Source organism: Centrocercus urophasianus, unplaced genomic scaffold (assembly GCF_019232065.1).
Source record: "Centrocercus urophasianus isolate 14NV4802_14NV808 unplaced genomic scaffold, USGS_Curo_1.0 seq_10, whole genome shotgun sequence".
Taxonomy (NCBI): Eukaryota; Metazoa; Chordata; class Aves; order Galliformes; family Phasianidae; genus Centrocercus; species Centrocercus urophasianus.
Window position 1 is genome coordinate 31,442,332 of NW_024884142.1, and position 25,054 is coordinate 31,467,385.

Below are 25,054 nucleotides of genomic sequence, written 5' to 3' on the forward strand. Positions count from 1 at the left end.
GAAAATTCAGCAGCCCTCTAGTACGCTTATTAAAAACTAGTATCTCCTAATTAAGGATGGAATAGGTACCTGTGTGAAATCTACTGCCAGCAGTGAAAAGGACAATAATACAATACTGCCTTTTTCACAGTTAGTCTCAATTTGTGGCATACAGTAAATGAATAAAGATCTAGTTTCTTTTAAAGGTATGGACCAGATACTCAGGTAGGCAGAGCGATATACATCCTTTTCTTCAAAAAAACCTAAATCAACTCATATCAAATAGAATCTGACCCACTTTTTTAGGGATCTCTCCTTTGCTCACATGCTCCTAATTTGTCTGCTTTTCTCAGTCAGTAAAACATGAAATCCCACTGCTGTTTTGCCATTTCTTCTCTAAACAATGACAGAAAGAAAATAAGCGTCAGCAAGGAAAAGTATGCTGAGACTGGTTTTTGTTTGTTTGTATTTATCCTTTTAATGAATTAGCAGTAAAAGAAATAATAGATACAAAAGAAGCATATGCTCTAAGAAATGCACCTCATCAAAATACTAGAAATAATATTAAACGCTGTCTAAAGCGAATTCTGAAGCTATGAGCTTCAGTAGAGATGAGGGTTTGGTTTCTATGTTTTATTTTCTGGTCTTGTATTTATCTTCTTTGTTTTACCTTAGTAGAAACATAGAATAGAAAATGCATAAAAGATGACTCTAAACAGAGCAAGGCAATACACATGAGCAATGAACAGCTCACTAAGTACATCTCTATGAACGAATAACTTTGAAACTCTTCATTCCCTAAACACGTTCATTAAATTCACTTAGACCATGTAATTGCATGGCAAATTGAATCACACTAGTAAGCTGAAGGCAACTTAGGAAAGATCATTATTGTTTATTATTCTCATTACAGAATTTAACTTAATTTGAAATCTAAATTATTACCTTGACAATGAAAAGCACTGGAATCTTATTCTGGGTAAATTATATATATTTTGATAAACATATCTAAGTGTGTGTGCTTATATATCGTACATTCCATAACAATCACTTTATTTATCCAACTAAATGAATCTCAACAATGCTTTGTTTTCAGGGATAACATACCTTTGCATTTAATATTTCATTGTATTTTCTCTGTCTTCTTTAAGCTTGCTTTCTGAAATATTCCAGCTAATATAAGGAATTTCATGCACACAAAAAAGAACATTTCTGCATTGCTGCATGTGTTACTCAGATGTTCAAACTATCTCACTACCACTGAAATGATTATATATATAATTTAGAACTTTTGTCTTAAAAAAGGACTGTTTTTCTGATTTCCCTACACACTCAATGGAATACAACCAATCATTATGATACTGAATTTGATTTACACATATATATCAGTAAACCTAATCAAATGTGCAGCCCTGTATTGTTTAAAATCTGTGTGCAAATAAAGCATATAAATTTTATAATATCACATTAAATTATGCATCAAATCTAGTGTCCAGTCTCTGGAACTGTCAAACATTTAGTGCAACAGAGAAAGGCAGATCTGCTCTGGTATCTAAATGTAAAACCCAAAAGCCAGGCTAAGCACTCTGACTCCTGTTTCTTATGTTACTAAGGAAGATGAAAAAGAAAAATAGATCTGTCCTGCAACAGAACTATGTCTTTTAACAGCTTGATAATCCTCTGCAATTATCATCATTTCTATGCAGTGCTGTGGCCTCTAAAACTTCCAGTTATAAAACGAGAAGTTGAGAAATGATTATATAATGAGAATATACCACCAACATGTATTCTAAGTCTATTGTTGCTTTGCATACACCAAAATGAACAAAAAAGATTTTCAAGACTCTACTCTCAGACACTTGGTTGAAAATGGTAATTTGCTGGCAAAATTAATTAATTGTTGTCACTATATGAAAAAGAAAAGGACAGTAATTACAGGTTTAAGGATATTTATGCAATATTTTGCTTGTTTTTTACCAGTCAACTCTGCTATGCACTTTCTAAACATTAGTGCCTTGTGAAGGACAGTGTCCTTTTATTTTCATTGAGAGACGATTATTTATTTTCTCTGATAGTAGAGGACATAAAAGCTAAAATATAAATATTTTAACATTGTCTAAAAGCTGTTGTTTAAGAAACAGCTATGGAATTCTTTCCTTTCATGGTTTTTAAATGGTCCTGTTTTCCAAAAGTTGTGCAGACGGATACCCTCTGGTGTAGCAGACTCATTATGATAAGAGTAGGTGAGCATTAAACAAGGCATTAGGAAAAAAAAGTATAGTTTTTAAATGAAGATGTGTCTTGAAGGATTTAAAAGTCTAAGAATAAGGGATTTTTCTCTTTCTGTAATTAAAAAAGGATCTCATCAGTTTCCTGTGATAATTTACTAAAACAGATTGAATGTATGGCAGAGCATCTGTCACTGCTCTTTAATATCAGCAGAAAGATGCAGTTAGTCACTTATTGCTAAGCTGCTTTTAACTTCAGTAATGTGCATACTTTTTCACAAAAGTGTTTGTTTGTTTTTGTTTTGCTGCAAAAATATTGTGAGTTGTTTTCTAAATTAAAATCCAACATTTCAATTCAATATTTAATTGATAGATAATCATGGATTCCTCCCAGATGGTGGATAAAGTAGGATTTACCCTATTTTCTGTCAGTCAAAATAGTCCAAGCAAGTTGCAGAGGTTTCCTCTATCTTTGATAAAAGGAGAAGAACAAATATTTCCAGGAAATGGGTCGGGAACTTACATTGAATATTTATTGTAACATGGAATTTGATTGCAGAGGTATATTAGGTAGCACACCTGGATGAGATGCTTAATTTAAACAAAGTCTGGAAGTTTCATTCCACCAAGAGAAGTCAAGTGAAAGTATGGACTTATCTTTGACTATTGATTGCAATTCTCTGCAAGTTCAGTGTAAGGCCATCTCACACTGGGAACAGCTTCCCAAGTCATTTTGTCAAAGGCAGTTCTATAACCATGCAAGATTTTACTATAGAAAGTGAATAGAAGGATGAGGACAAATGCCCTTTGTTAGATCAGGGATTGCTAATCTACAGTTGGTTGATATGGTATGACATTCAAAAATATGAATTATATTGTAAAGCATTTCTTAAAAGAAATACAGATTTCTTTTAAGCAAAATAAAGAATGAAAGTCTGCAAAACTGTGAAGCATTTGGCCAGAGTAGTCATCCAAATTTCTTAACTTTGTTTAGTAACAAAAATATGTAGATTAGTCTCTACATTGGACAACTCAGGAATTCAAATGACATTATAATACTGACAATTAGGCTTTGCAATTCTTTTACACATATTTAATGCAGTTACAAATTTGTACTATTAAGTGAACTTGTTCCCTAAAATCTGATATGCATGGATAAACAGTTTTAACGTGTTGGCCACTATCAAGTCATTCATTTTCATTTTAAATCTCACAGTACTTATTACATCTAGCAAGTAACAAGCAAGGTAACATCGAAATCTGAAGTTTACAAAATTATTTGAGTTAATCCAAACCAGATGGTAAATAAAATGCTAGAGAAAATTAATAAGTAAAGCGAGGAGGGAAATTACATCCAGAATAAGTAAGTCCAAAGCAATCTATACATGAAGAAAACCTTACGTTGCTTGTTTACACCTGTCTCAAGAAAGGAACCATTAGTCATTTTATTAATTGAGAGATATTTGCTTAATCTACAACTGCAGGCTGAAGGCAAACAAAGCATTAGCTTGCATAAATATCAAAATGATAAATAGCACAGATTTTCAAAGTTCTTTTATATAAATCAATATTATGGCATCATCTGGAACACTGTAAGCAGTACTGCGTGGCACTGGGAAATCGATTATGCACAAGATCCAAACTTTTATGTATTATTTGAACTCCTAACCAGGCTTTGCAAGATCAAAAAAGAGTCTGTGTAGAGCTGAAGTGAATAATAATACCAAAATAAAGCAATTGAGAATGAAGGTGATGGCTACCTGCATCTTTTATTTCCCATATTTTTTATTGATTACTTATTTCAGAAATACTATATGGAAAAGAGAGAGAGAGAGAAAGAATTACCAAAGTCAAAGAAGACACACACTTGGAAAGACTCACTGAAAAGACTGAGAATATTTTTACAAAGAACATAGAGAGAGGCATGATGAATGCATACCAAATAAGAAATGGTCACAGAAGAGAAATAAATATCTGTTCTTATAGTCTTATACCAAAATTAGAAAGACAGCACAATGACAATAAGAAATCAAGGATTAAAACAGTAGGAGAAAAGACTTCTTTACATGATGTGTTATTAGACTGTGGGAATCATTTCCAGCAGCTAGAGAATACTAACAGGAAAACTGAGAAAGCCTGCTAAACTTTACACCTCAAGACATAAAATGAAAACTTAGGGAGATCACTTTAGTGGAAAGAAATTTGATTTCTTAGGGTATTTGGTTAATGGCTATTTAGCATAAAAATCTTGGAGACAAAGGAGAAAGAACAAATTTAACAGCCACACACATAACCTCTGAGATAAAAGAGACAAGACCAGATATCGGGAATCTTAGATCCCTGATGGATGGACTACTGAAAAAATCACCCAAAACCTTGAAGAAGTTCAGTATGTCAAATTTATTATGGGATAATTAAGGTGTTTCTTAAGATTGTTTGGAGTTTACAATAGGATGTTTAAAATGAGAACCAAATGCCTAAAAATAGGCATTTGGTTTCTGGGGAAAAAGGAGCTGCCCACATGTAAGTAAACTGTCAATATGCTTACAAAACAGCCCATGCCATTTACATGTACTCTCAGTAGTTTATTTCTGACTGTTTTCTCTGTGTGTTCTCCAGTATGTATGTTTGTATGTGTATGGTACATGCATGCAGTCTGCTCTTTTTCTATAGTAAATCTTCTGGCCAGACCATGTGGCAAACATGAAAGTCTTGGTGACACCAATTGGAGGGGAGGCTATGTCAGCTGGGGACCAGCAAGTGCATGAAGTCCAGCCTTGCATAAACCAACTGACCAGAACCAGCTGTTAGCAAATCTTTGTGTGATGTTAGCAAATCTTCATCCTGATCATCAGGCCTGGGGCTGTCTGCATTGTATTTTATAGTTGTGAGATCTTCTTGTGTTATTGTGGCTGCCAATCAAGGCACCACTCATGTGACTGTGTTGATCTTTGTGCTGGCTGTGTTAATGTTGTTCATGCATCTGCATGTTTGGAGATACTTGCTACAGGCTAGACCTGCAAATGGGAGCAACAACACCCACATCAATCACACCGGGACAGGAGGAACACAAAAGATGAGAAGACCCCAAAGTTTGGAATCCTTTAAAGGTCCTTCAAAGACAATTTAGTCCAACTGCATCTGATCCATTTTTGTCTAGTCCAAATTTATCCAGTCCTCCTTATGATGACAAACTTGCACTTCTTTTGGATGGTGCTGGTAACTGCAAAAAACGTACTTGACCACATGACCTTTGGGTATAACAATACATATTAATTTATTTCTGAAAACTTCCAAGGTAAAAACTCACTTCTTAACTGCTGAATGTTATACAAGCAAAGTACATCAAAATATTCACAAGAAACTGCATTAACTCAGTTTTGATTTTTGTTCTAAATAGAAGAACTGTTTGTGCTCAGTATTTGAACCATCCTTACCTGTAAACTTCCCAATTCCAATTAATTGTGACAAGCAGCCTGTAACAAAAAGATTAATATTTGCTGTAGTACCATGCATATGGATCATATTTTATGCAAGATATATTCAAATTTAATATTATGTAGGTAGCAATTTTCCTGGTTGTAAAATTGAGTTAGCTTAAGAGAGACCTATAAAAATTAGGCTGCGTATATCAAATAGAGAGGTAAAATGTCACTATGAAATCCATTACAGTAGCCATTATAACTGTGCATATGCAGAACATTGTTTCAATTTGTTTTGGAATAAATCCTGCACTGCATAAAGAACTACAGCTCCTATTGAATTCAGTGTTGATTTGACCTGAACTTTTTTTTCTTTTAAAGGAAAGAAAAATTTAAGAATTGACTTTTTAGCAGTGAATTATGCAGCACCACAATACCATGTTTCACTTCAGCCAAATGCTTAGGAAAATCACCATTTATTTCTGAGGTTTTTTAAGGACATTCTCAAATGATGTGCTGATGAACCCACAAAGAGCAGACCATTGCTAGGACGTTATAAGCTTTTTATTTTTAAACAAGCAAAAGTAGGTCTTCAGAGAAAGGCTTCCATCTGCACATAATAACAGATGCAAAATTCTACATTTTTTAGTAGCATCAGAGAAGTCCAGAAGTAGCATCCAGAAGTCTATACTGGTACCTTCCATGAAATTACAAATGTTCCCAATATGCTTTAATTGCCCAATCTACCTGCTAGCAAAGAAAAACTTATTTCTATAATTTATGAGCAGCTATTGAAACTATTGTAATAACAATCTATATGACAATCATGAAAAGAGCAGTCTAAAAATTATAGTTTTGTTTTTTCCTATTTCTAACAAATATTTTAGAGCATATTAAAAGTTAAATATTAACGATTCTGTGTATTTGAAGGTACAATTTCATGTAAGTGCTGAATGGCCTCTTTAGGCTTCAGTTCAGCCATCCAGTGACCACAGACAGAAATATAGAATTTATTTTCTTAAGGAAATCTTTGATTTCTTTGTTACAATTGCTGAAATGATAATATTTGTGATGACATAAAATCGATTTTCATCCTTTTTGTTAATATGAAACAAAGTATACGTGTTACTCTAAAAGTAATGCCTCCTATTTATTTCCATGACAACTACAAAGACAGTAGAAAACTATCAACAGATACAAAGGTTGACAATGGCTGTGTCTGGCACAGGGCAGCTCCAGTCTGTCCACACAGAGGCTGCTCCTGCTCTTCCCATTGCCCATACCTGGGCATGGACACACAGTGCACTCTGTCTTGAGAAACAGACTGTAGTCTGGTCACAAAACTGAAAGAATGTCCCTAAAACTCCTGATGAGTACAGCATAGAAATATGTGCTGTACACTGTGGCTGACTGCTATTCTGGGATTCACACCCAAGAAACTCAGTAAACGTTTTCTACCACCTGATCCTTCTACTGCCTGAGTCTCCTGAAAACCACTCTTCTATAAGCTGTCTATGCTCTCATTTCAGCTATAGAAGATGTAAAAAAAAAAAAAAAAAAAAAAAAAACCACAAAAAAAACATTACTACATGGTGCTGTTTTTCAGTATCTTCAAGGCCTTTTCATGTTATGTAATATACAGACATAGCACTTTCACCCATAAAGGATAGTTTTGTAATTCTTGTTTCTAGAAATAATATAGTGGCTCTATAACACAAACTAGAGAAATAACATTGTGAAGTTGTGTATGTTCAATAAAGGAATTAACAAGATGAAAAATATTCTGAATTCTGGCAATCTCCTAGCAGGATCAGCAATAATTATGCACAGTTTGATTGAAGTTCCTTGTATATGTTCAGCAATTTTTTTTTCCATGTGCATTTCAGATGCAATGAATACTCTTTGGTACCAAATAAGATAATAAACATAAGTTAGGAATAACAGAAGAGTTTTGCAGAAAAAGTGAAAATATTGATATTTGTCTCTTGGACTGCATTTAAAGATTTTCAATTAGTAGTTTCCTTAAATCTGGGTACTCAGGATTCAAAATACTTTTGTTTAGGACTGTTGTGTTTCCTCATTTTCTACCCCACTGTCCCAAAGCACAGACATTTCCTTTGCATCACTTTTAGCATATTTAGTTATTTATGTTTTAAAGGAATGAAGAAGTATTTCTAGCATTTAAATGCATGGTAAAAAATGCAGCTATGTTTCTAAAATCATCTACTAGGAAACAAGGTTATGGGATATGTAAATATATTGAACATTCTGTGTGTTAAAAATTGTCATGCAACAAGCACATGGAATTGCAAATGTTAATATTCAAAAATAAGTTATTACAATTAGTCATCATTTATTACTTTTTGCATATAAAAATGGAAACAACCATTCTTTAGCATTAAATATATATTCACAACAATCATTGTTCTGACAGTAAAGAAAGGGTATATACAAATTATTCTGCCAAAAAGAAATACATAAAACAGAAATAGCTTTTAGATTAAAAAGAAATCTGAAGATGCTCCCATCTTCTTCTTCTCCCTTCACTCTTTTCCTTTGTATCTTCACAACATTTGGAATATGTCCAAAAGACCTCCTTTGTTCATTCACATTTCAAAATGAGTCGAACTTTTATAAAACTAAACAAAGATGTTATTTCAGGGCACAAAATTGTCTCTATAGATTCCTGATTGTTTTAAGCCCAAATCTGGGATACTCATCAAAACCAGAAATAACAATATTTGGAGGGAGGGGGGTAATAATGAAAGTGATTAGTCAAATAAAGTAAAACAGATGCTTTCTCTTGATCCATTTCTTTTTTTTTTTTTTTTTTTTTTTTTTTAGAAAATAAAAATTTTTATAATTAAAAAAATTTAAAATTAAAGAACAAGACAAGAGGAAAAAATTTCAGATGTCTCTACCATGTTTTCATAAATCTTCCTTCTGATCCAGTTCTTTTTCTGCCATCTTGCAGCTGTCTTTCAAACGTCACTAATATTGTTTCCCACTTTCAAATTTTCAATGCTAATGAACTAATTACAACTCTGAAGTAAACTAAGTCCTCAAATGTTTCAAAATGCATATACTCTGTTTTCACCTGGAAACTTCTAATTCACACTGGTAGCCTGTGAAAGACAGAAACTATTCATGGAAAACATTTTATTGAGGGTTATCATCAAAGAGAACACATAAAGGACATGTAGCCCAACAATTTCATACAGCACAATTCTGTGCCATTCAACCTTCTCAGCCTAAACAAACAGGGAATTCAGATTAAATATGGCAGAAACGATGCCACTGAATCAAAGTCAAATATGCCAGGCATTAATGCACTACTTGGGGGTATCCAGCCAGCTTGGATATCTATCAGTAAATGCAAATCAGTAAATGTAATAGAATACCTCAACGTCTATAAAGTGCTCAATGTTTATAGTCCAGCAGTTTTTTTCAGTGCAGCAAGGAGGACACTGAAATCACATGTGGAAGCAAACTGACTGGTAATAACTTTGCTATTAACCTACCATTCACCTACTGGATGCTCAAAAAATCCTGGATTCATAATACGACAGGTTTGTGAAATGATACTTTTTCTTTATAAATGACAGTAGGTGACATAAAGCTTTTTTTGTTGGCTTAACTACTGTATCTAACAATTCTGCGAAGACATTTTAATGGAGTAATAAAAAGATTATATGACATGAAAACAACAATAAGTGGAACATTATGCTTTTATTTTTATCTCAAATCAACTTATTCTTTGCAAACCAGACCACTGACCTACCAGTGGAAGGTAAACATCATCTCCCATCATCAAACAATGTTGCTTCCTCTCACTGTCGTTAGATTTCCCTATTCCATATGGAAGATCATTTAGTATTCTACTTCTACTCCCATTTGGAAGGATAATCTTGATTGCTTTATAAACTAAAGATTTGATCTAATTTCTAACCTGAATTTACTCACAGACAGACAAATTTGCTGTTTTGTAGCCTACTTTTAAAAACATCTGATGTTTTGTGCCCAGGGATACTCATTCCCTTCTGTAGGGCCATACATCATGAATACCTATTAAACTTAGGTTTGCATCAATTGCAGCTCAGATGTCTTATGAATAATCAGAACTATAGATCTTTTTCTTCTTCAGTTATTTTCATCCTCTCTGCCCAAGTTACAACAGGTTTTCTAGTTAATTCCTGAGGAAGTGACCTTGAACTACAGTTTCTGTTTCTTAAATCTTGGAATTAGTCCACTCTTTCTATACAATATTTTCATGATTTGTTGTGTTGAAATGTCTTCATGTCAGGAACTTCTTCTGTCAAGGTCAGTTAGCAACATTTTTCAAAGATTAAAGCTCAGATATTCAAGAAGTTTTACAAATGCTTGTTTCTGAGTAGCTTTTAGACCTCAAAACTCCCCATTTAAATTGTATGTTAAAATATTCCGAAGATTCATCATGTCTGGTTTTTTTTTTTATTAAGAAACATAGTTTCTTCAGAATAAAAAGACCATAACATTTTCCAAAAACATGAAACTTTCACATTTGAAATCCAACCCTGCTATTCAGCATGACTTTACCATATAACTTGTCAGAAGCGTGAAACCAGCAGTTTATGCTCTCAATCACATTTGACTAATACACAATCTGAGAGGAACATGGCTATTGATAACTGTAATTTCTAACAATTTGGTCTCCTTTTCACTAAGATATTTAAAAATATGCTGCATGTAAATATGAGTATAGTTATCAAGATCTTCCCTAGGAATGGTACATTCGTAGAGAGACTCTGAGTTCTCATTATTTTTCCAAAGATTTGAGTTTGACTTTCTCTCAGGAACAATGCTGACAGCTGCCCCCCTTTAATGCAGCTCTAAATACATTTCAGCCATTTTGTCTGGAGAGTCAAAGCTACTAGATATATTATCAATTATCTTGGTTCATTGAACACATAGACTGGTAAACATAGATTCCTTCACCGTGATTCCTGACCTCAGATACTATTTTTGACCTATGTATACTATTGAATTAGAAATGTTGGCTCAGCATGTCTATTAGGATATCTTTCATTCTGGTGTTCAAAATAAAATAAAAATAAAAATAAAAATAAAAATCAGTGCTGAAATCCTCCAGTCAGCACGAGTGGTTTGAACAAGTACCAAAACATGTTTAATATTGTGGAAACATATTGTACAGTATATATTACAGACTGACTCCAAACCTTTTTTTTTTCATTCAGCAAATAGACCCTATAAAGAAAGCTGCAGGGCCCTGAAGCAAATCAATTTTTGTGGCCATAAAATTGTTTTCGTAGTTTATTTTCTTACTAGAAGTGAGGATGAATTTCTGATTGATGGTGTTTTCTGATGTTCAATTAATTATATACAACGATAAACAGACAAGGTTGATATCAAAACAATAATGTCAAAAATTAGCAACAAAGAAGTACAAGCAACAGAAAACCTGCAATTCACAGTTTACAGTGATCTTATTGTGTATATAGAGACAGCAAAATTCGAGCAGCAAATAACTAGCTCATCTAGTGTAGCAAGGATGAATCTCAGTAAGTTTCTGCACAAATTCTGCATTATTGTAACGCTAAATTATGGGGTGAAAGTTGTTTTGATGTATTGAGCATTTTGATCCATTCCTGGATATGGAGGATGGACCAACAGGACCAGAAAAAGCAAAAATTCAGTTTTTCAATTCAATTTAATTCAAATTCAATTGAATTCAACAAAAAATCAATTGCTACAGAATGCAAAAAGGAGACTATTTCAAGAATTATAATCCCTCCCTGAAAAAAGACCCCAAAATATATAATCAAATAATCAATTTATAGAGAAGTAAAATATACAAGAAGCTAGCATAGATCGGTCAGAACAAATCACATTAAGAAAAAACACTTCTTTCTATTACCAACTAACAGATTTTTTGGGTTGTGTTATACATCTTGAATTAAGGGAGGCTTTTGACACTAGTGCACATGATGGTATTGCGAGCCAATTAAAGAATTAAGATTGTAACAAGTGAAATCTTCCATAGGCATGTTGCAATAATGTTGGAGGAAGGAAAACATTGTCTTTAATTTACATAAAATATGTGGTGTTGTTCAGCCTAAGAAAAGCAAAGAAGGATAATATTGCTCAAACACAAAATAAGCTGTTACAGATGAAGAAATTTTCTGTTTTTAATTTACTTATGGTGGACGTAAGAGGTTGTAAACTGCAATGGGAAAAATCAGAAAACCCTTAGGAAAAAAAAACTTGAGTGCTTTGGACTAGGGATTCAGACTTTTGGGAAGCAAGAGAGAAAAACGGAGGAGTCAGGGCATTTACTCACACTGGAGAAATTTACAAACAGAGAAATTCTGTTTGGAATGGAATAGGTTGATACTGCCTTGATTGAGGAGACAAGATTAAATTTAGCACAATACGATTCAATGTTTAGATGCTAACTCCCTTGCCACTGAGGTCTCTGCTGTTCACTCAGTACCAGCTTTCAAGTTCATTGGTGGCTATGTAGTTTCAGTTTTAAACATCTCTAGAAAAAGAAAGATATAACAACCTCAAAATATGATAAATTGATTTGGAAGCTGATACAAATGTGCTGCCTCACTTATCTTTAGTGCTGCCTGACATGAAATAGCAAATTTGAGGTGTGTATGTTTTTGCAGGGAGGTTACAATATTCCACAGCAAAGGTAATAAATAATAAAAAACAAATGAGAAACTCTTAGTGAAACGAGAAGCCTTATTTCAGATTATGGAACTACCTTGTGTCTTGCTCCAATTTATAGGATGGAGTGGAGGTTCTTTTAATATATGTATACCTGATGGCAAGATTAAGACACAAGAGATTAGATGTTAGTTTGACCAGTTTATTACAAATCCTAGTCATCTAGGGAGATGGGAAAGGGAACATGGGCCATAGAAAAGATAGGAAATAAAACAAAGGAATCTTTGTATAAAGAGGGAGATAGTCATCACCATGTGTCCAGCTTGGTTTGTAGTTCAGCCATTGATCTTCAGTAGTGGTGGGTTGTCAGGCATTATTGTTTGGCTGACAACAACAACTGTAACTAGCTTTCCAATGGCAGCACTTATTTACAAGTCCAAAGTGGTCAAGTCAGCTCTCTTTGGAGTGACAGCTCAAATCCAAAGTGGTTGAGTCAGCTCTCTTTGGAGTGGCAGCTTATGGCTTTTGGATCTCAGCAGAAACTCCTTTGTTCCCATCTTCTGGGACTTTCCAGCAGATGAGGGATCAGAGAGGTACCCACCTGCATCCTATTTTTCACAGGACACCATGGTATCATTCCACAATTTTCTCATGCCGAGCTGAAGTTATTTGGCCACAGGCCAGATCTTCCACAAGTAAACATTCCTGAGCACTCTCTTCTAGAGGCAAACAGCTGCAAAGAAAAATGCTTTCAAATGTAAAATTGTTCACACAATGATGTTGACTGCCACATGGCAACACCCACCTCTCATCTGGAGAAGTCAGACTCTTATCACAAAAAATGCCTCAGAAAACAAGCTTTGAGCCATTCAGACACCTTGCTTACTTTACTTTGTTTGCAAAATGAAGGTGACTATATTTTATTATTTTGTTGGGCATTTTTCATGGGCATAATGTCCTTATTCCAGCAAAATTTCCTGGAAAAAAATAAAAATAAAAAAAAAAAATTGAAAACTGTTTAAGAAAAACCATAAAGTAGGCTCTTCTTTTACCCAGTAGATGTCCCTTCAGCTACCATATCAACATCAACCCTTCAACTACCCATTAACATCAACCAATCAATTGTGGACCAATATAATAAAATAGCAGGCATTATTTTCAGAATAAACCCCAAAGACCAACCCCTTCCCCCCATCCCCAACCCCCTCCACCCCCCCCTGCTGTGGGTAGTGTTGCCAACCACTAAATTTGGCACTAGATCACATTGCCCAGGGGCCCATCCAACCTGGACTTGAACAACTTCAAGGACGGGGCATCCAGAACCTCGGAACCTCTCTGGGCAGCCTGTGCCAGTCATCTTCACCACCATCACCACCATCTCTGAGAAAAAAATTTGTCCCCAGCATCTAATCCCTTCTTTCAGTTTAAAACCATTCCCCTTTGTCCTATTGCTATGATTATGTAAAAAGTCTGTCTCCCTTTTGATTAAAAGTTCCTTTTAAGTACAGGAGGGCTGCAATGAATGCTCTTCAGAGTGTTCTCTTCTTTGAATAGAACAAAACCAGTTCCCTCAACCTTTCTTCATAGGAGGTGCTACAGCCTGATCATTTTTTGTTGCCCTCTTCTGGATCAATTCCAGCAACTCCACATCCTTCCTGTACTAGAGGCCTCAGGCCTGGACATAGTACTCCAGATGGGACCTCACAAGGGCAGAGTAGAGAGGGATAATCACCTCCTTCGTCCTGCTGGCTACCCCTCTTTTGATGCAGCCCAGGATACTACCAGGGCTGCAAGTGCACAGTGTTAACTCATGTCAAGTTAACGCATGTTTAATACAGCAAAATTCGAAGCTCTCCTCAGCATGGCTGCTCTTCCCTCAGATTGTACATTTATCTGGGATTGCTCCTGTTGCACTTCATTATATTCTCATGGACCCACTTCTAAACTGCCTTTCTTGATCTCTTCTGTGCCAAGCCTAGGAGAAGACAAGGTAAATTATTAATCTAATTATTCCTATCATCATCATTTCTGTGTTCTTCCTTTAGGCACGCAGATGAACTTCTTATCACATAAGAAGTACTACATTATACTGAGTATTCAGTGATTTAAAATTATGTAGTGATTGGAATACAATTTTTAGTGAAGAAAGACTTATGAATATGCTTTAGCACAGTTCTATCTTCTTCTCTGAAAATTATGAAACTGTTCCTAAACTACTTTGGTAGATTTTCATCTAACAGGATGGCTTGTCCCATAAAAACAGCAGTATGTACAGTTGTAACAAATTCTTTCTGTACAATAAAATAGATGTTTTGCTTTAGAGATAAGAACTGGGGAAGACATGATGAAATTAAATAGACATTTTAAAACTATTTTAACTTTCCTAATTTCCATTTCACTTAAAGAGTTCTCAGAAGTTTCAGAAATAATCTGAAGATCACTGAACATATAGATCAGTTTTCTTCCCTATATTCTACCAGTAGAATTCCCAAGAAAATGTGATGAGTTCCTTGCTCCTACTGGTAATACTGGTAATTCTCCCAAGAGTTCCTAGAGTGCAAAACACAAGTTAATGTTAATCTTATATCTTTTATTTATCACAGCAGAAAATTCTCCCTGGTTCATCTGAGGAAAGCATACCTTGTTGAGCATCTGTTCCTTATCATCTATACTTCTAAATCAAGATTTTCCCTGTGATATCTAAGAGAATCACAAATGTATTAAACTAACAGAGGGAGATCTCTTTATCTTGCCTTCCCCTCCTTCTGCATTTCTCTTGTAAAGGTTATTTTAAAAGAAAAAATGAAATGTTCCGCTTTGACTTATTATTTGGTACATTACCTCAACGTTACTGTTGTTGCTGGGAAACATTGGGAATGAAGGGGGGATTTCACATTGCACAAGAAGTTTTAGATATGCTATCTCTCATTCTGCTTACTTTTCCATGTCACCTGATCCAAATGCCAAGCCCAAATCCTCAGGCATACAAAAAGCACGTCCCATTTACTTTGTTTCTTTTTCCATGCACAAAGGTATATCTAATGTTTTGTTGCAGTTGTTTTGCCTTCCACTAAAGAGAAAGGAATATCATTACCAAATTCACTGTGAAATAAACTAATTGAAACCGTTGCCATTAGAGTAATCATAAGCCAGGTCATTTATGTATGGATAAATTGAAATGTCTGCAGATGTTCATCTACAAAATAAATGCTCTGTACAATATTAAAGAAGTTATTCATAATTCGAATATTATGTTTTCTTCAATACCTGTAACTGATGTTCTCCTCGAGATTTAGTCGCTATACAATTATTTATCTCTCCAATATGAATGGAAATATGTAACAAAGGAATGTAATATGTAACGCGTAAAATTTATTGCATGAAGAAATTATTCGTAATACATATAAGTGCCTCTGTTCTACGCTTCCTGGAAAAACATATTACATAGTTTTAGCAAAGATGGTTTTGATCTTAACGTAGAAATAATTTTAGCAGCTCCATTCCCTTAATTGGATTTGACATGCATTGTAAACCAAACAGTACCCTTCAATCAGCTACAAAAATAAGCCAAGCTTTAAAAATCACGCAGCTGCAGACATTTACAACACGCATTCAGAGTCACTAGCAGGTCTATGCATTGTTTTTTTACTTACACAAAGGCTAAACAAACCATTCATACTTGTAGAGACTGAGGTTAGATGCTGCAGAGCACCAAATGTCCAGAGATGTACTTAAACAAAAATGTGGTTCTAAATATAATCTTACTCCCAGATGGATTTCAATTATGTATTTAAACCAAGGTGCACATTTCAGAACTTTGATAGATGAATATGAATTTTTTTACTCTTTCGGCGATTATGTCGTAGGAAAGAAGAACTTTTGATAACTTTTTCAAGCAAAAACCAAAGTGTATAAAACAGACTGGAACATCATAGAAGATGTAATTACATGCTATGATGTATTTCTTATTCAAAGAATTTTGCAAAAACATCTATACATGTCTACTGTTTAAAAAGTACCTTTTCAAGTGGCTACTCTGGCACACTGTGAAAGTACTGTTGAACCTTAAAAAAAAAAAAACAGCAAAACACAATTGTATGGGTAGCATGGGCACATCTGTCATCACTGTGAGCAAAATGTTTACTTTAGCAAACAGTACTCTACTCAATTTCAAAGCAAATTATTTGAATTTAAATTCCACAGGAGAGTTTCCCCACTTTCTTGTAAGCCTTGTTGGTTTAAAAATATAAAGCTAATGATGGCTTCCAGAAGAAGATGAATGAAGTTTTGCACTTTTCCTAGTTTTAGGCAACACAGAGGAGATATTTACTACTTATTACTTATTCAACTGATAGTCAGATACCTTTCACCTTTGACTGTTAATGTTTCAGCTGTTGTTTTAGCTAGACTAAAAGTCATTATTTTCCCTTTCTGAAGACCACAGTGTTTCATATATAAACACTGAGAGTTTTCTTATTGTTTACATTTGCATCCAAATATTCTCAACATCATGTTGTAACATAATTTTTTATTTTCAAATTGTATTTAGGCTCCAAGACGACTCTTGTTTTTTCTCAAGATCTTTCATTCTTACACTTTTCGTAATAGCAAGAGTAAGGTAAATTCCTATTTGTGGCATAGGTATTTCTTTTAATGAGTATTTACTTGGGTAAATGATCGTAAGCATAATTGAGCAAAATATAGGAAGAGTTAATTAAGCACAGCAATTATTTATGTCATGTGTTTCCAGAGAGAAATCATTAGTTGAGTATCTGGATTCTTGAAGTTATAGAGAGTGGGGTTTGAAGAGAAGTCAAATTATCTGTGAAGTCAAAATGAAAATTCTATTCATGAGTAGTCCTACTTCCCACAAAACTCAATCTTGTACCATAAATAAATAAATGAATAAATGAATAAATGGGCCAATGACAATCTACTGGTAGAAGAAAAGCAGTAGGCGGAGTTAGTGCGTACAGGATTCAGTACTTCATGATTAAGCCACAAGATCCAGCGAAGAAACTGCACTCACAAGAACACTCTGTGTTTTAGAAAGTCAATAAAATGAATTTATGCCAGCCAAAGTTTCTTATATTTGGACTGAAGTTATGTTTTTGTGGAGGGAAAAAAAAAAAACAAAAAAAAAAAACTAACAGCATTCAGTAGTCAGTGGAGTAGAGAACTTATTTCTATCTTCTTCCTGTCTCTAGCTTTAAAAAAATAATTATTATTCATGGCTTAGGAACCTAACTAGAACTCCAGAGCCAGATGGTTGCAGTATTGTTTACGGCATTTGCATGGAGAATGAAAGCTGGAGACATGGAACCTCTTCTACCAGTTCTAAACTTGAACTCCCTCCTCTCTCTTCCCTGGCATGTACTAATGGATAATTAGAACAAAATTGGATAATAATAACAAAATTTCACTGCCACTTCCACAATTCTGGTGACTTTCAGCAGAAAACAACTAACTTCAGTCTATAGCAATATTTATGAACTAACATGTGGGAACTAAGAAGAAATTTCCAAACAATTATTACTTTCCTGTGGTCAGTTATGTCAGTATTGAATATCTGTACCTAATTTCACACACACTTCCATGTTTTTTTGATGTTTCTTGCTGGCTATGTATGAGCTTAGCAGATATGAACACGGCACGAATGATACTTCTCATCAGCAGCTGCTTCTGAATTTCACATCCAGAGTGGAATGCATAGCCATGAACATATACTTAAATCTTTGCGAAATGGCTTACTTTCATGAAGATGACCCAAATTTATTGACATTGTGCAATTTTCTCCTGGATATCAGCATAAATTGCAATGTCTTGAAGTTAATTATTAATTATTGATGAGACTTTAAAACTAATTTATTAAGGAAATTTCCTAAAATTAAAATATGTTTAACCTTCTCTAATTATCAGGAAAAAAGCAACAGCATAAAAATACCCAGCTTCACTCTCATATTTGAATGAATGTTCCATTTAATGTTTAAGATGTTATAATGATTACTGTATTTATTGTAAAATTACATAAGGCTCCAAACAGGCCTAATTTAAAGCCCACTGAAATCCTTGAATAAATTTCATTGTTTTCATTGGTAATTGGATCAGACTACTGGACACAAGGAATAATGATAAGTAATCAGTAAGAGAACGAAAATAAATCTGGTCTCTTATGAAAACAAGGTAAAAGCTACCATGTATTATGTAAAAATGCAAGTGGGGAAAGTAAGAAAAAGACAAACAAAAAACACAAATGGGATATCCTGAACTCAATTAGATCATTTCAACGAAATGTTTGCTGGTGACCTTCCACTGGGTGATAAGCATAATTGGAAATTGTAATGTATTATGAATTCCAGTGAACAGTTCAAAAGCTCAAATTCTCTTTTGTCCACCAGTCATTAATTCATACAAGGAAGGAATGTTTCGCAGTTAGTGTGCTAGTATGTAATTCAACATGTGCTAAATATCAATGAGTCCTATCTTAAAATATATAGCTATGCTCCAGATAATGACTTCTGGAATTTGCAAAACTATTATATCTCATTTTCACTTTGAATGTGTACAATACTCAGTGAAAATTTCAGTTGTGTTTGTGTCCTGATAAAGGCAAAACCATTTCCATAACCTAAAACTCTTCCCTCAAGACTCAGAAGCTGTCAAATTCTTTTTTTTTGTATTGTTTTTTGTTGTTTTGTTTTGTTTTGTCCAGACTTCATGTTGTCATCTAGAGATAACTTCATCCCTACAGTATGACAATTTTTTCCCATCACCAGTGTTATATTTACTGCTACATTTTTATGTAAGATACAATAATATCACATTATATATTTCTCATTTGTTCATTACTTCTTTTTCCCCTTAGATTTCTAAACGTTTCATTGAATAGAGATTTATTAGTGCTCGCTAGCCCGACTTAGTTATCTAGCTAGTTATATAATCTTAAGTTCATTGACATCTATCTGGTAGGGAATTATACCTTTCATCAAAATATAGTAAACATAATTTTGGCCATTCTGTACTACTCTTTAAATAGATATTTCCATTTAGATAACCTGCATAAAAAGGAATGAAAAGTCAGTCTAAAAGCGAAGACTGGAAAATAGAGGTGAATCACAAAAGGCAAATTCTGTCATGTTTGTATTACCTTTGTTGAAATAAGTGCTGGGTCATAAAAGCCTCCCTGTTTGCTAATTTGTAGCTGAACTGAGATGCTAGTATACATAAAGCCCTATTAAAACCCAAAAGGAGCTATTCATGCTTTAGAGGCTGCCAGTTTATGGTTTCAGATAGATTCCAGGTCTATGTACCAAAAATCCTTGCAGAGAACTAAATATGCTGCTATTCCAGTATATTTTTACTGATCTAAATGACGTCAGTTTCCAAAATTGTACAGTGAGGTTGATGATTAAATTATAAACTTTAAATATTGCAAAATATCAGTTATGTTTTCACAATGAGAAGGATATATATCACGCTGGAAGTTTTTAATAGAATATGTTCTGGGAGTCTTAAAAATATTTTTCCCTCATTGTTTTGTAAGATGAAAATTATTGACCTTGTATGTAGACATATATTTAAAAAAAAAAGGTTATGAGGATTCATGATTTAAATTATTACCCATTACACAGCTTAGACCACAGTCTGAGATTCCTTGAGTTCTTCCAAAATGTGAGCTTTCAGAAGACCTATGGACATTCCATGTACCTTGTGTAGACAGTTACTGACCTTGCAATGTGCATATATATTTCTTTATGTTTACTCGTAACTGGAATTGATTTAGTTACCTACATAGGTATATATGTAAAGAAGATGCTGAAGGTAAGTGCTAAGAATCAAATTAAATAAAGCATGTACATATATCATTAATCCTTGGCTATGGTCAACATAAAAGAATTATGGTAGCATTCAAATGAACAATTAGGTGATATATCCACTATAAAGTTCAGTTCTCATCCACTTTTAGCTGTGTCTATGCCTAAGTGGTGACAAAATCAATAAACTTCCATTTAAATTATCTCTAGAGTATTTTTCATTTACCGGTACAGAGAGATGTTGCTGTATGTTGCTTTGAGTATGACTAATTTTGTGGCTTTCATTCTGAGGTTTCTCTCTCTCCTTATTTACTATAAACACAGCTGATTAACATCAAAGATCCAGCACTTAGAGAAGTGATTGTGCAATTGAGCCCCAGAAAATACCACATTTTGTTTTTTGAAACTTTAGGGACAATGTACATAAGCATTTAGAACTTTCACTTATTTTTTTTCTATAAAGGCATTAAAATGAAGTATAACAAAATTCAAATGTACACTTTAAACTCACTAAAAGGTAGAGGAGGGTTTTTTTTTCCAAATTTAGAGAACTGTTCTCATGCTGTCACACAAGGACAGCCAAAGTTGTAGTAAATTAGTGCTATTGTTAAGAAATATGAATTTTATTATATTTCTTATTATATTTTAACAGTTTACTCATTGCAAAGTATTTTAGTCTAAGAAGAGACCATCCAGAGTTCCCAGGTTGTAATAACTTGGGCATGTTGTGGAGGAAATGACAACTTTTTTTTTTTTTTTTCACAATTACAGAAGAAAAATCTTTTAGCAAGATGAGCAATCTATGAGTGCTGCTCTGAAAGTAATACCTCTTATTATCTTGGCCCATGACATCAGGGGTGGATATTGGTGATATAATAGTAGAGATTAAGCATCACATCTGTATTTCATTACATTTTTTTTTGCTGTTTGACAGATGGTGACAGAGGGGCAGTCTGACAAAATGGCATCTGATGTGGAAGTGCAGATGAAGAAAAGATGTGCAAATAAATTCCTCGAAGAGAAAAAAAAAAATGGCACCCGCTGACATTCATCAATGCCTGCTCAATGTTTATGGAGACCAAACAGTGGGTGTTAGCATAGTGACGTGGTGGGTAGTGTGTTTCAGCAGTGACATCAGCAGTGTGTCTCCTCTACTTTTCAGGAGCATGGCATGAAGGCTCTTGTTTATTGCTGGCAAAAAAGCATATCTAATGGTGGTGACTGTGTTGAAAAAGAGTGTTTTTAGCTGAGAATTTGTTCCATCAAATCATGTTATTGTGCTCTTTATATTTGTTGTTATTTTAATGGATAAAAGCAGGAAGCATTACTTTTGGAGTAGCCTACATATTTTACTATTATTTACAGAAATTAAGGTCTCCAGTTAAGTGAAACAGGACAAGAGGAAATGGTTTTAAGTTGAGGGAGGGAAGATTTAGGTTGGATGTCAGGGGAAAGTTATTTACTGCAAGAGTGGTGAGGTGCTGGAACAGGCTGCCCTGAGAGGTTGTGGATGCCCATCCCTAGAGGTGTTCCAGGCCAGATTGGTTGGTGGCCCTGGGCAGTCTGGTCTAGTATTAAGTGGGGATGTTTGTGGCCCTGCATATGGCAGGAGGGTTGGAGATTCATGATCCTTGAGGCCCCTTCCAATCCTGGCCATTCTGTGAATGTCTGTGAATTCTGTGAAAAAAATATCTGTGCATGTCTATCATTTTAATCTCATCAGTTTCACTGTAACTACATGTACATGTAGTTTGACTACAATTTAAGTCATTCTCAGCATTATGAATCTTAAGAGTAGACATATTTTGAAAAATCTATGCTAGGTAGCAATACTGTGACACTAATATATTTTAATAGATACTTGTTATTCATTCTTTCACGAAATGTGAGCTTTCAGAAAGGCCACGATCATTTCACAGAATCACTGAATTGTAGGTGTTGGACCAGTGAAGATCATCCAATCTGCTGCTAAAGCAGGTTTTTTTTTCAGGAAGTTACACAGGAAAGTTTCCAGGTAGGTTTTTTGTATCTCCAGAAAAGGAGATACAAAACCTCTTTTGGCAGCTTGTTCCAGTGCTCTGTCATTCATTTCACAGAATCACAGAATCACCGAAACACCAATGTTGGAAAAGACTTACAAGATCGTCCAGTCCAACCATCTACTTATCACCAATAGTTCTCACTAAACCATATCCCTCAATACAAAATCCAAACTTTCCTTGAACACCTCTAGGATCGGTGACTTCACCACCTCCCTGGGCAGCCCATTCCAGTGCCTGACTAATCTTTCAGAAAAGTAGTATTTCCTAACATCCAGCCTAAATCTCCCCTGGCACAGCTTGAAGCCATTCCCTCTAGGTCTACCACCAGTTACATGAGAGAAGAGGCCGACCTCCAGCTCACTACAACCTCCCTTCAGGAAGTTGTAGAGAGCAATAAGGTCTCCCCTGATCCTCCTCTGCTCCAGACTGAACAATCCCAGCTCCTTCCATCACTCCCCATAAGGCCTGTGTTCCAGACCCCTCACCAGCTTTGTCGCCCTTCTTTGAACCCGCTCCAGGGCCTCAGTGTCTTTCTTGCAGTGAGGGGCCCAAAACTGAACACAGTACTCGAGGTGCGGCCTCACCAGAGCTGAGTACAGGGAGACAATCGCTGTCCTGTTCCTGCTGGCAGCATTGTTTCTGATGCAAGCCAGGGTGCCATTGGCCTTCTTGGCCACCTGGGCACACTACTGGCTCATGTTCAGCCGAGCATCAATCAATACCCCCAGGTCCATTTCCTCTATGCAGTCTTCCAGCCACTCTGCTCCAAGCCTGTAGTGTTGCCTGGGGTTGTTGTGGCCAAAGAGCGGGACTCGGCATTTGTCCTGTTGAACCTCATCCCTTTGGCTTCAGCCCAGCCATCCAGCCTGTCCAGATCCCTCTGCAGGGACTCGCTATGCCCAGGCAGATCAACACTTCCAGCCAACTTGGTGTCATCTGCAAACGCACTGAGGGTGCACTCAGTGTCCTCATCCAGGTCGTCAATAAAGAAATTGAAGAGGACAGGCCCAAGCACCAACTCCTGGGGAACACAACTTGTGACCACTCACCATCTGGATTTAGGTCCATTCACTACCACTTTCTGGGCCCAGCCTTCCAGCCAGTTCCTTATCCAGTCAAGAGTGCACCTGTCCAAGCCATGGGCTGCCAGCTTCTGCAGGAGAATACTGTGGGAGACAGTGTCAAAATGATAGACATGCACAGATAATTTTTTCACAGAATCCACAGATATTCACAGAATGGCTGGGATTGGAAGGAACCTCAAGGATCATGAATCTCCAACCCTCCTGCCATATGCAGGGCCACCAACATCCCCATTTAATACTAGACCAGACTGCCCAGGGCCCCATCCAGGTAGTCAAATTTCTTCTACACAGAAAGAGTATCAGCACTTGGTTGCATGGTAAACATTGCAAAAAGAATGATCTGAAAGAAGACAGTGGCAGTCAGCACAGGACTCAGAAAATGACTCTTCCAATTCATGGTATAACTTTTAGAATGATAACAGGGAGAAATGGGCAGAAGGGAAGGGTCTGGGAAGAGTATAGTTCAGCAAGGCTACAAATCAGTTATCAGTACTTGCAGTTTGCTTATTTGCTATTCTATTTGTCATGTTTCTCATTTTAAATTAAAATGTAAGCTGTCATTATTTTAGAGTGATATAAAGAGAAAAGCATTAACAGTCAGATCACAAAACGTTGGTACGTTTTTAACTACAGGATTTTCAAGTGCTCCAATAATCTTCATTCATGGACAACCCCCAGGAAAGAATCACTCTTCAAGAAGTTGCTACTAAATCTAATCTACAATAAAATGCAGGTTAATTCATTTATTATCTTGATGTAAAAGGTTAACCCTGCATGCAAGTACTAAAACAGCATTTTATATAAGGCTAGCATGTTATTGTTTTAATACTGTCTACTGAGATTTTTATATATACACGCACAGACAAACATCCATATATATATCCATATATACATTTGTTTGTCTATATTTATGCAAATCAATTACACAGAATTGGAGATAGAGAACTCAGTTTTGTAGCACTAAAATCTATGAAATAGTGTCCCTACAGCTGCTTTCTGCAGGATCACATCAACATTATTTTCATGTCATTTTCTTTTAAAAAGAAACAGCACCACCTTGTATTCTGAAATAAAGCTACAGCTATTTGGTATCTTAGTGGCTATACAATATGTGCACATGCACAGAAACAGTTATTCACCAAAAAAAGAAAAAATAGAAATGTCAAATAGAACACTAAAACTTGAAACTTCAGTTCAATTGTATTTTTAGAAGATATTATTACAAGAAGCTGGAGAGGTATTTGAAATTGAACTTTCTTTTTGTTACTGAAAACTGTAGAGTTGTGTTCTGGTTTTGAAAAAGATTAGGTTCAATTTACATTATCCACAGGATCATGCTACTTGTTTTCTGATCTAAACAATGATAGATGTTTGTGAAAATGCTTTAGAAACAAAGTTCCAAAAAGGTCTGTATAAATTATTCATCAACTATACTCATTAGATGATACTTGCTCTGCTGCACTTTAAATGTTTGTCATTGAAAGCACAAATAATGCAATATGATGGAGGTAACTAGCCATCCTCCACTGAGAAGAAAAGTGAATTTTTATGCAAAGCACAGCTGAAAAAATTATTTGTCCAAATTTTATACCGAAAGTTTATGAATACATTAGAAGTAAATTATTATCTGTCCATAAATCATCCTTAATAAAAATGAATGATATTTGTAACCAGTCTTTAACTGTTCTTAGAGACAAAACCATTTCCTCTCTTGTTGCATCATGCTTGTTAAGACAAAGATGACTGGAAAGCTCACCTTCAATCAGCTGCACTTTTTTAACTATTGCATTAGTGTACCAAACTAGCGTACCT